This window comes from Triticum urartu, chromosome 3 (genome assembly GCF_003073215.2).
Source record: "Triticum urartu cultivar G1812 chromosome 3, Tu2.1, whole genome shotgun sequence".
Classification (NCBI taxonomy): domain Eukaryota; kingdom Viridiplantae; phylum Streptophyta; class Magnoliopsida; order Poales; family Poaceae; genus Triticum; species Triticum urartu.
In genome coordinates, this window is record NC_053024.1 from 626,301,111 (window position 1) to 626,313,532 (window position 12,422).

The 12,422-nt window shown below is 48.1% G+C and overlaps 1 pseudogene; it reads right to left on the reverse strand.

Moving 5' to 3' along the window:
- Nucleotides 1-9,345: 9,345 nt before the first annotated feature.
- LOC125547046 lies at nt 9,346-11,307 on the reverse strand (annotated as a pseudogene).
- Between the last annotated feature and the right edge of the window lie 1,115 nt (nt 11,308-12,422).

Consider the following 12,422-nt stretch of genomic DNA (forward strand, 5'->3'; position numbering starts at 1 on the left):
GTTTGAAAGCTTGGTTTGCCCTCGCTCTTTGCGCCATTGACACAACGGGTCATCTAGTTTCATTAATAGATAACAAAGTACATTTACAAGGCAGAGGAAGGGGAGGGGGTTGAGAGTACAAATCAATTAAGCTACAATCTCATAGATAAGGCTAGTCATAGTGGGAAGTAACTTAGAGTAGTGTCATGCATATGACATTAGCCTAAGTTACTATCTTCATAATGCAAAGTAACATAATACTAGTATCTTAGATGCTTTCAATTATTAGCTTGTAGACTCATTTTATCTTGGAAATTGCTACGTTACAGTAACATATTATGTTACCACCCCTCATTAATTACTTGCCACATAAGCAAAAATTTCTTGGAGTACACTATGTTACTAGCTAAGTTACTCCCACTATGACTAGCCTAAGTGGAACAACATGGTACTCCAATCTCGAAGAAGGTGAATAACTTGCTCACTGGAGCATCTATTGGACCAAAGCATGAGGTCGTCGGCAGCCGAGTGGGATACGAGGTTGATCGGTTGAAGTTTATTCCAAAAAGCTTTTGCATGGAAACTGAACGTGTGGATTGAAACTCCGGCACTTGACGACTGACACAGATGCCAAATGTAATACTACTTGACTTGTAATACCGCTTTAGGAATATTTGCCCTGACTCTATGTTGGGAGGAAAAGAGAAGACCTTGATTGGTTATTGACATTTCCTGCAGAATGTAGTGCAACTAAGTTGTCTGTGCGAAGTTTCCAGCCTCATTTCATCCATAACCCTTAGCCGGTAAAAACTATGCAGAGCAAGGCCTTACTTCCAATCAATATCAAGGGATATCTCTAGGGGGCAAGTGGATGACACAAACTATGCCACAGATCACAGATCACCTCTTGTCCATCCATTTTGGCTTTCTCGCATCTGCTACAATTGGGCTATCTTAATTAAATTAAACCTCTAAGAGATGGTTATTGACATTTCCTGCAGAATGTAGTGCAACTAAGTTGTCTGTGCGAAGTTTCCAGCCTCATTTCATCCATAACCCTTAGCCGGTAAAAACTATGCAGAGCAAGGCCTTACTTCCAATCAATTTTCAGTATCAAGGGATATCTCTAGGGGGCAAGTGGATGACACAAACTATGCCACAGATCACCTCTTGTCCATCCATTTTGGCTTTCTCGCATCTGCTACAATTGGGCTATCTTAATTAAATTAAACCTCTAAGAGATGATTAAACACCTGCCTACTGCTATATATCCACTATCCAGTATAAGCCCTTATGGCCTTGATCATCCTTTAGTCTGTTCTAGGCTCTAGCTATCCATACAAGTACATTAAGCAATGGCAGGACAAGTTGTCTCTGCACTGATCAGCGAGATCACAAGCAGGGCCATCTCCAAGGTAATTGGAATGATCAACAGGCGGACAGCTACCGATGACAAGCTGTGCAAGCTGGATATGTTGTGCATAAAGATCAATAGCGCAGTTGAGGCATCTAAGAAGCACAGAATCACCGGGACCTATCTTCTCAAGTGGCAGGAGAAGCTGAAGGAAGCTGGCATAGAGGGTGATGAGGTACTTTTCGACTTCCGATGGCGAGCCTTGACCGAAGCAAGAAATAAGATCAACCAAAATATAGGCACACTCGGTCCTCTAACTTACACAAAGATTGTTGTGTCAAGTATTGTAAATTACTTCCAAAATGCTACCAAGTTGCTCCTCTCAGCCAACAAGGATGTGCAGAAGTTGAACAGCACAGTAGAAATGTTGGAGAAGCTATCGGCAGACAATGGGGCGTTTTTGAGATTGCTTGAGCTTCAGGTTTTGGCAGTAGAGGAGCATGCACCTGCAAAAAGGAAGAAACTGGATATATCGGAGAAGCCATCGGCAGATAATGAATTCTTGAGATTGGTTGAGATTAACGTTTACTCTCAGCCGTGCAAGGATCAATTGCAACAGCTTTACCCTATCATTGCGACACAGATCCCCTGTTTTGCTGCAGGTTGCTACATTTTTTGTGATGCGGCATGGAAGGTTGACGGAAATGCTCAATTGGCTCCTGCTGGGATTGGGATTTATATTCAGCTAGATAATAATCAGCATTTCAAACAGCTACATATTGCAGCCATGTCCCCACCTGCTGCATCTGCCCTTCAGGCTGAAGCTTTAGCTCTTCTTCTTGCTACAAAATTAGCTGATGTTATCCAGATACAAGAACCCCAGTACTTCACAGATTGTCAGGTCTTGGCTCATGCGACTTCCACCAACAACATCTTATCTACTCCAGGTCATTGGGAGATCAGGCCGCAGTTGGTGACAATACAATCTTCCTCTTCTTTTCAAGCAAATAGAGTCAACCACATCTCCGGAAGCTTGAATGTTAAAGCTCATCATTTAGCTAGATTAGCTACAAGAATTAACTCTACATCTCTAGCTATCAGATGCCTATGTCAGGATGTAGGTCTTTGTCCAGGCAGAGATATCCTCTCTGATCTTTCTGTGAATCCTTTCATGCTTCTTTCTGTAAAGTGTTGTTGAGTTCAATAAAATCTTTCTGTTCAAGAAAAAAACGTTTTAACAGGGGAGGAGCATGCACCTGCAAAAATAAAGAAATTGGATATGTCGGAGAAGCCATCGACAAAATATGAGGAGTACTTGAGATCGGTTGAGCTTGAGATTTTGATAGGGCATGAGCATGCACCTGCAAAAAGGAAGAAACCAGAGATGTTGGAGAAGCCATCGGCAAATAATGAGTTCTTGAGGTCGGTTGAGCTTGAGATTTTGATGGGGGGGAGCATGCACATGCAAAAAGGAATAACTCCGAGATGTCGGAGGAGCCATCGGTAGTTAATGAGTTCTTGAAATTTGTTGAGTTTGAGGTTTTGATGGAGGAGGAGCATGCATCTGCAAAAAGGAAGAAGCTGGAGATGTCAGAGAAGCCATCTGCAGATAATGAGGAGTTCTTGAGATTGGTTTTGACGGGTGAGGAGCATGCACCTGCATAGGATAAGAAACCAGTGGTTATATGTGACAGTCCATTGTCGCAAAAGGAAACACATCAACATTCGAACAGGAAGAGGTGACTTGACTGTATAAATGACAACACCAAGATTATATGTAGCGAAGCGTGAAAAGGGCAGCACCAGTGAGACAGTGGCAATTCCATGTACAAGCTGTCGGGTCAGTTGACCCCCCAGTTTTTTTCTAGAACACCTCTATCCTTTTGATATTTGGACAAAGTTTGAAGGATTTGCTTGGGTTGACTCCACAAAGTTTTGGGTGGCAGTGCCAATGCTGTGAGATTTTTTCATTCTGGGTGTAACTTTGTCCTGCTTTCTGATTAAAGCTGTTGCAGTTTATAAATTTGGTACTGAAGCAATTTATGTTCCCTGTTAAAAATTTGATTGGTTTTGGTTTTGAAACTGTATATGGATATACAATATGCATTGCATAGGTACTTTTAGAATTTCTTCATGCTTGTATACCAGATTTTCACGCATTTGCAACATCTGTTGTATGCATGGCCATATATTCCCACCCTCAAATGACGGTTGCCGAGATCTCCAAAATATCCAAAGCTTGTGCTGAATCATCAAAAGGCGGTCAGTTTTATTCTTGAGAACGTGTAAACTACAAGGATGCCTTTCAGTTTTAGCGCAGATACCAACCATATGTCATTTGTTTGTTTCCAACTTTTGTCTTTGGCATTCAGAGCGATTAAAACAATGGTGACAACAACTAAATTGTCTTTTCTCTCTAACTTATCTCTTCACTTTTAGTCTAGAAAGTTTCTTGGCGTATTTTTCGTTTGCAATTTCATTATGTTACCCTTTCCCATATGATCACCACACAAATAGTCACCGAGGAGCGACCGCAAGGTACACCTCCAACAGAACACCTCTTCCTTATATATATATATATATATATATATATATCTTGAATAGATTACATACCATTTCTTCAGCCATAACAGGTGGTTATTTAGTTCTGCAGTAATCAGTAATCAAGAGCAATGCATCTGTCAATGCACGAGAAGCTATCGGCAAATTGTGGGGGGTCTGTAGGTAAATATCTTTCCAAGAATACCCTGCTATCTGCCGATGGCTTCCCGTAAGTCTTCAGCTGGGTCAAAGGGTTTGTCTAATTTGTTTGCGTCAGACAGCCTTGGCGAACGTCGGGACCTTGGATCAAAGGACCACATTAACTGATGTATGAACTCAGATTGTGCTGATCTTTATTGTTGCAAAAGCAGAGCTGCTGGCGTGCTTGTCTACTCTTTCAGTGTTTGTGGTTTACCACCTTTTATTAGCAAAATGATTTTGTGTCTTTTACTAGAGATTAACCAAAAACTCTCAAGAGCTTTGCATGCTATGATACTCGAGCTTATAACTCAGAATTTCTATTTTGTTTAAACTTCGTTCTGTAACTATTGCATACTAAGTGCAATTCATTGGATCGGTAACAACAAAAGTATGAGGATGATATAAATTAAGTGCAGCTAATATGGCAAGCCTTTCCCTCTGAAATTGAATTTTTTTAGCCTTGCAGGCCTCTAAACTATCCAGCAAAACTTCTGTCACTTTTTAATTTCTGATTCTTGTACAGTACAGGCCCTTGTAAGGATGATACACCTATGACACGAAGTATTCTTGTTGTTCCTAACACTTTCTCAATTTTTTCTCCATTTGCATGCCCATGGCAGAACAGACAGTTAATGTTTACTCTATGGCCTCTGCTGTAACCAGGAAGCTCACCAGGAGAGTGTTCTGGGGGCTGATACAGATGTTCGGTAAGCAGGAAGTTGCCGGAGAGATGCTGTAGTGGTTGGAGAAGCTGCTAATCAAGTTCCACAGCGCAGTTGAGGAGTCCGGAAAACTCCAGCAAGATGATAAGGAGCATGAAAAGGGCAACACCTCTGAGATTTTTCCTTTCTTTCTGAATTGTAACTTTGTAATGTTTCTTATTAAAGCTGTTACAGCATAGGTACTACAAAATTTATGTTTCCTGCTACAAGTTTGATCGATTTTGATCTTTTTTTTTGGAACGAAGGCTCAAGAAGAGCCCGGCTTTGAATTAACAAAGCCATCAACCGGCCAGGATTACACAAGGCCACCAAGCATGAGCGACCGAAAGATACATGGGAGCGGACTGAGTAGCTTACAACGCAATGCACACTACTGCACACCAAGAAAATACACGAGAAAGTCCTGCAAGTAATGTCGAAGCCCGCTGCACCCCGGGATCAAAGACAGGAAAACAAAGAAGCATCAAGGATCAGTCAGTAGCATGGAGGCACCGAGGGTCGCCTGACCATGGAGCATCGGACAAAACGAGCACCTGTCTTCCAACGCCGAAGAGGAACCCTGTCCTCTCGCCTAGGCTCGAAGGCGCCGCACCATCGGGTCGTTTGGAGCTCACCCGAGAGCTAGAGCAGGCGCCGGCCGACACACTAGAGCAAGAGAACTATCGGTCCTCGCCACACCGAAGACACACCACATCCGCTGCACTGCCACCTTCCTTGGACACCGAGACACAGAAGGAAAGCTGCCGGGAGGATCGTCGAAGAAGCACTGCAGAGCACCAGAGGAAGCACCAAGTTGGAAGCACCAGTGCCGCTCCAGTGTCCGCACAAGGGAAGAGGCTTCTGCGGTGCGCGTCGTGGGGCTGTCAACGGGAAGAGGAACCCTATCCCCCTCCAACCCGGCTCAGGAGCAGAGCCACCATGACACACCACGAGCTTGCCGCCGCAGAGCATTACTCCGTCAAGGCATACACCTGCAGGAACACACACCCTACACAAAAAAATCACCCCTTGGGCTCGCCGCCGACGGGCGCTCTCCAACCTCACAACCACTCTCCCGAAGAACCAGAGAGCCCCAGGCGGCGTCTCCAAGGAGAGAACGACGCGCATGACGCCGCCGCTGCCCAACCCGGGACGGGTTTTGGGCTTTCACCCGGGATCTGGGACGGGGGTGGAAAAAAATAGGTCCTCAGCGGCGCCTCCAGGGAGAAAAACCACGCGCGCACGCGCCATCGCCGCCGTGGCCGGAGAACCGGCCAAGGGATTACCCCAGACGCAGTCCTATACCACCATCACCCCGCTAGCACCGGATCTGATAGCCAAAGCCACAGATCGGACACACCAGAGGGGGAAGAGGAGCAGAGGAGGAGAGAAGCACGACCTTCAGATCTGGAGTGGAAGAAGCCCACGCCACGACCACCTCCTGCCGACTCCTCACTGCCCAAGCTGCCGAGGAGGCCGTCCGCCGCATCCCGAGCCCGCGACCTGCCGCGAAGGTGGCGCCGCCTCGCCGTCCGGGGCCGCCGCCCCGGCGTCCAGGGTCCTTCGCCAAGGGACGAAGCGACGGGGAGCCTCGCCGCCACCTTCATCGGCAGCCTCCTAGGTTGGCGTACCTCTGGCGGCGGCAAGGGGAGGGGGGGCTGGAGGGGGTGGCGGCGCCGGGGGAAACCCTAGTCGCCCCCGAGTCGCCCAAGGGGGACGACGCGGGAGCCGCGGGGGGGGGGGGATCGGTCCACTGGATCGATTTTGATCTTGAAGCAATTATATGGATACACAATTCGCATTCCCTAGTATATGTAACAGCGGAACAAACACACCAATCAGTAGTGAGTTTGCAACTAATAACACAAAAACAAATTTGGAAACCACTTTTTATATCAAGCTAAACCATCAAAGCTAATTTCTGTCAGTTGCACATACATATGGTCCAACTAGTAGCTCGAAAAGTACAAAAGATACACGTTTATTACAACTACATAAGCGCAGTGAAAGTTCTGTTGTGGCCGGTCCGGCTGAAATTGAAGTGACTGTAATTTAGTTTCCGAAGAAACTGGTGCTTGTGCAACTGGACAAGCGCGAGTCGAGCAGCATGCTGAACCAGAGCACCTGTTTCTCCAGGTCGAATGTTCTCCAGCTGCTTCCCACCGATCACCACCGCCGGCTCGCCCTCCACCGGCAATGCCGCCGGGCCCCATAATATGCACCATGTTAAAATATAGTCTGATTTAATGATAGAGATAAAGAGTAGAGATTAAATAGGTTTAAACCATGTATTACTTGTCTTGTACTTCAAGTCTCTATCTCCTCATGTATTCTATATATACCTTATATGAGGATCACATCAATACAATATACAACAACAACAAACATTAGTCATACTACAATTTCTACTTGGTATCAGAGCGGTTAGTCTCACGACGCCGATCCTAAAACCTTCCACCACCTCCGCAGCGCCGCCCCCGGGGATATTAATCTTCTCTCCTCGGGGGCGCGGCACCTATTCATCAAAGATGAGTTTGGTTCCCAAGATTAGATAGATGAATTCTTCAAAGTTAGATTAGTTTTCTCATTAGCCACCAAATTAGTCCGACGACCCTCATATTCCGAAGCGATGTGCAACTACAGAAATACGATCTTCATGCAAATCAACAAAATTACGGTGTTGAGTGCAGCGCGGTGCCGCGCGCGGCCATGTACGGGCGCGTGAACACTGATCCCACACGGCGAGGACGACGACCGTGGCGAGCAGCTGCGAAGGACAGGCACGTCCGATCACAGGAGGGCGAGGGCATAGCTCCCGCGGCAATTTCCATCACGTACGAGTAGTCGAGTACCCGGATCTCCCGACGGCGCAACCAGCAACTCCTTCGAATCAGCACCGAGCTACCCATCGCCATCGACTACATGCACGCAAGGAGCAGCGAGTAACACGGCCATGTGCACATGCATACGTGCATGGCAAAACTCACCAAGACACCCATGCGTACGCGCATTGGATGGAGCCTTAGACTTCAGCCGCGGGCCTTCTGCAACGATCGAAAGGCAACGCCATACGGATCTCTGCGATCCGTGGGTGGGAACAATCATCATCGCGATCTGATCTGGCCAATGACCACAGCACCTAGCCGCACGTCAACATCTTCATCGAGCAGGCTCGCGGCGCAGGACACCGGGAGGGCCAGCAGGTTTTCGACTTCAAGGCACGAGCACGGACGCGGTCTCCACCAAGCCGCGACTCTATCAACCAGACGATCACTCGTGCGCCGTCATGCTGTCTACACCAAGCGGTCATATTGATCTACACCGAGCGATCTGTATCAATATTCGACGATCCGAGCCGAACGACATCAACATGTACGACTACGGCGGGCTATGAGCTAACATACTTCTTCAACACGGCACAACGTTGACACTGAGGGACGCCTTCCAGCAACGCATCATCGTCGACACATCGCTGCAATGTCATCACCGACACTTCATCGTCAAGGTCTTCATCAACATGGTCTTCACCAACATCTTCATCAACATATCGCCGCCGCCTCATCCATAAGATGGACACCTAGCGTCCTCTGACAGACTTTTCTGCAAGACACGACCTCGACAATGGCAATGACCGCGTCATGACGATAGTATCGACCGCGTCATCCACGACAACACGACTACATCGACACGGCGTCACTACAGCGACGACCCCTACATGGCCACATGGTTCTGGCAAAACCGATGTGTGCTCGATGGGCTTCTTCCGGTCATGGCAAAACCGGTGGATTCATTGCTGACGAAACCCTTTGACATCCGCAAGGTTCATTGTCCATGTCAGCAGCTCCGTCATAGCGCATTTTTTTTGCGACTCCGGCTTTGGTCGGCTTCATCATCCACAACGACTACACCATCGACCACGACTACCTCGACCATGGTTACATCATCATGATCAGCTACCTCGACGTCGACATTAATGGTTATGTCTACAGCAACTCATCGGCGACAAATTCCAGTCAACAGCGTCCGCGTTCGTTACTAGCGTCCACGCCGCTCCCGCAGTGACTGTAGGAGGGAATACAGGAGAGACAGAGAAGACACCAGAAGGGGAGGTAGTCACAGCACTAGGTGTCGACCCATCAGAGACGCTGTTGAGGATGACGCAGCGGAGAAGACGATCGAAGCACAAGACTTTAAATTCAGTCGCAATCGTCTGCTTCACTCCCGCTACGACTAAAGGGAAATGTTAGAATATAGTCTGGGTTTAATGATAGAGATAAAGAATATAGATCAAATAGGTTTAAACCATGTATTACTTGTCTTGTACTCTAAGTCTCTATCCCCTCATGTATCCTATATATACCTCATATGGGGTCAGATCAATACATCACACAACAACAAACATTAGCCATTTAGGCCAGTGAGGTAGCTCATTTAGGCCGGGAGGCAGCTTGTTGAGATCAATCATTTTTCTTCTCCACTGCATATACAACAGAGGAAGTGGAACAAACACACCAATCGGTAGTGAGTTTGTAACTAATAACACAAAAACAAATCAGATGGACACACAAATTGCACATACATATGGTCCAATTATTAGCTCGAAAAGTAGAAAAGATACACATACAAATTGCACAGTGAAAGTTCTGTTCTGAAATTGAAGTGAGTTGCAATGTTTAGTTTCCAAAGAAACTGGTGCTTCTGCAACTGGACATGCTGAACCTGAGCACCTGTTTCTCCAGGTCGAACACCGGCAGGTTTTTCTCGAGCTGCTTCCCGCCGATCCACCACCGCCGGCCCGCCCTCCACCGACATGCCACCGGGCCCCATCGGCAGGATCGCCAAGCACATCGCCCCGTCCACCTGCACCATGTAGTTGTCGTTGAACAGCGTCCAGTTCCCCGTGGCGCCGTCGCCCAGCTCCAGGTTGATGCGCGGCACGTCGCGCCTCACCGGCCGCTTCAGCTTCGGGAACCCGCCCTTGTAGCACAGCTCGAACGGCTTCGGCGCCGGCACCACCCGCTTCACCCTGCTCGTCGAATTCTCCCCCCTGCACGTACACCATTTCCGGCAGCCATCCACCAAAGAGCTTAGTACTCCTACTTGCCAGTGATGGCGACGTGGTTCATGATGAAAGGATGGGTACCTGCTAATCGCGGCGTCGAACGCCTCGGCGAACGCGCGGAATACGTCGGGACGCATGATCATGTACGGCATGGCGGTGCTCAGCACGACGCCACCGCGGCCGGTGGCGGCGTCGAGGTCGAGCGCGCCGCGGAGCAAGGCCGCTGGAGCGTCGGCCTCGTGCCACGACACGGAGATGCCCTTGACAGGGATGTACTCCCTCCGTCTCAAAATTCTTGTCTTAAATTTATCTAAGTACAGATGTATCAAGTCACGTTTAAGTATTAGATACATCTGTATCTAAAATAATATAAGACAAGAATTTTGGGACGGAGGAAGTAGTAGCCGGCAGCGTTCGCCGGATTCGTGAGGAACGGGGTGAAGTACGGGTCCGGATGTTAGTAGTAATCTTGGTTAGTTGAGTGCATGCAGTATTAGCTAGCTAGTTAGGTGTGCTGGCCGAGTCATGTGGCCGAGATGGCGTGGGGATTGTATGGCTGAGTTAGTTAGCAAGCTGGATTTTTTAGCTGCAGTGGTTAGTTTGGTTAGTGGCCGAGCATGGCGGCTGGCTTGTGTGCGTGAGGCTTGCCTCCGCTGTATAAGTATTACTTGAGTTAATGAGAAAAGTGAGCCGAGAGGGCTGAAAAAAAATGTAGCCATCGTGTGTACATCAAGGGACAGGGCCTCTATGCAAAGCTCTTGTGCTCTTTCTCGGTGTGTGTGTAGAGTTTCTCCATGATGTGTGTTCATGCGAGATGAGAGGAAGAAAAAGAGCGACGCTACGCGGAGGCGGCAACAACACCGGAGGCACGTCGGCGTAGCCCAAGGTGGCGAACTCCGGGAGGCACAGGGCGAACTTACCTCCGAAACCGCGCTGGGAGGCGAGCTGCGACGGCAGCGAGAGCGGGCGCCGGGAGAACCCCGCGACGCCGGTGGCGCCCGCGGGGAGCGACCTCAGCAGGCTGCCCGGCGCGCACGCGCCGCCGGACGGCGAACGACTCTTCCGGGAGAAGCTCCATGGTGCCGTCGCTGGTGTTGGCCGACATCGCGAAGCTCGTGAGGCCGCCCGTCGGGGGAGCACTCGCGGGTGACCGAGTTGCAGGCGCAGCCGCGCAGGCACGGACCGGACTGGCATGCCACAGTGCTGTGCGATGACGACGGCGGCGGGCAAGTTGACCAGACGAGCGAGCCGGCGAGGTCGAGGAGGAGCGGCGACTTGTCGGCCTTGATGGTGATGGTGTAGAGAGAGGTGATGGGGTCCTTGGCGAGCTTGGTGACCAGTGGTTTGTGCGGGGTTTGCTCGCCGCTCGCCGCCGCGCATGACAGCAGCAGGACGAGCGACGAGACGATGACACGACGGAACACATGGTTCTTGGGAGTAGTGTGGAAAAGCTTGGCTCGGGCAGACATTTTCTGCACTCGATCTGTATGATGGCTTGGGATTTGGGAAGAGGATGCATACTCTGGCTACATGATCTGAGTGTATTTATACTAGTACTTCTCAAGCTCGTAAAACTACTCGATCTGAATGTACTCTGATTAGCTAGTCGATCTGAATGTCAAATTTGCACGGCTAGCTTGTTTTCGGATACCGAGGAGTTGACAGTTCCGTCAAGTCAAGATCTTTAAACCTAGATCTTAAGATTTTTAAACCTAGGCTAGATCTTAATTATGTTTAGACTAAATTGGTTAGACTTTGGATTTATTTTGGGATTTTTCGGCAGTATGAGGTCCTTCAAAACTGTTAGATCGAAGGCTAGCCTTTCTTTTTCCAAGGCATACCACCACTATCACGGTGATGATTTATCTAGGGTACCAGTGGAAGTTATGGTTCTCTCTGTCTTTCTGGAAATTACTTCGATTCACAAAGGTGAAACCAGAGGAGATTGAGACAACAAGCGTACAACCAACTGGTGTATGGTAAATGGTAGTGTCTTTTTCCCCTTAGAATACATGAGTTTGGATTTTTTTTTCCCTTAAGAAACTGAAGCTAATTCATTAATCATATGCAGCTCCTTTTTCTTTAGAAAGTGCCTACTCGATCTGGATGCATTTATATATACTACCTCTCGAGCTTGTTAGATGTTACTCACTACTCTGAATAGCTACTCGATCTGAATGTCAAAATTGCAAGCCTAGCTCTGTTCTTGTTTTATGATACCGAGGAGTTGACAGTTTTTTCATTATGTCTAGACACGAGGCATCGAGATGCTATGTGCCGATCTCAATCTTCTATTCTCCTTCCATAATATTAACTGCCCGTGGCTCAATTTATTCTTGGCATGGGCACATTTTGTTAGATTTATTTTGGGATTTTTTGGCAGTATGAGGTGCTTCTAAACTGTTGGATCGAAAAGGCTCGTGGACCGGAGTCCGAGACGGGTCCAAGTCAGACGGTTTGGATACAGGAAAATCTCAATTGTTACTCTGTTGACCCAGAGGCCTTATCTATGTTACAAAAGTTGGCTGTGGATTCCACATCTTGTCCTGGTTTCCAACTACAGGAGGGACTGCTGAAACAAGAC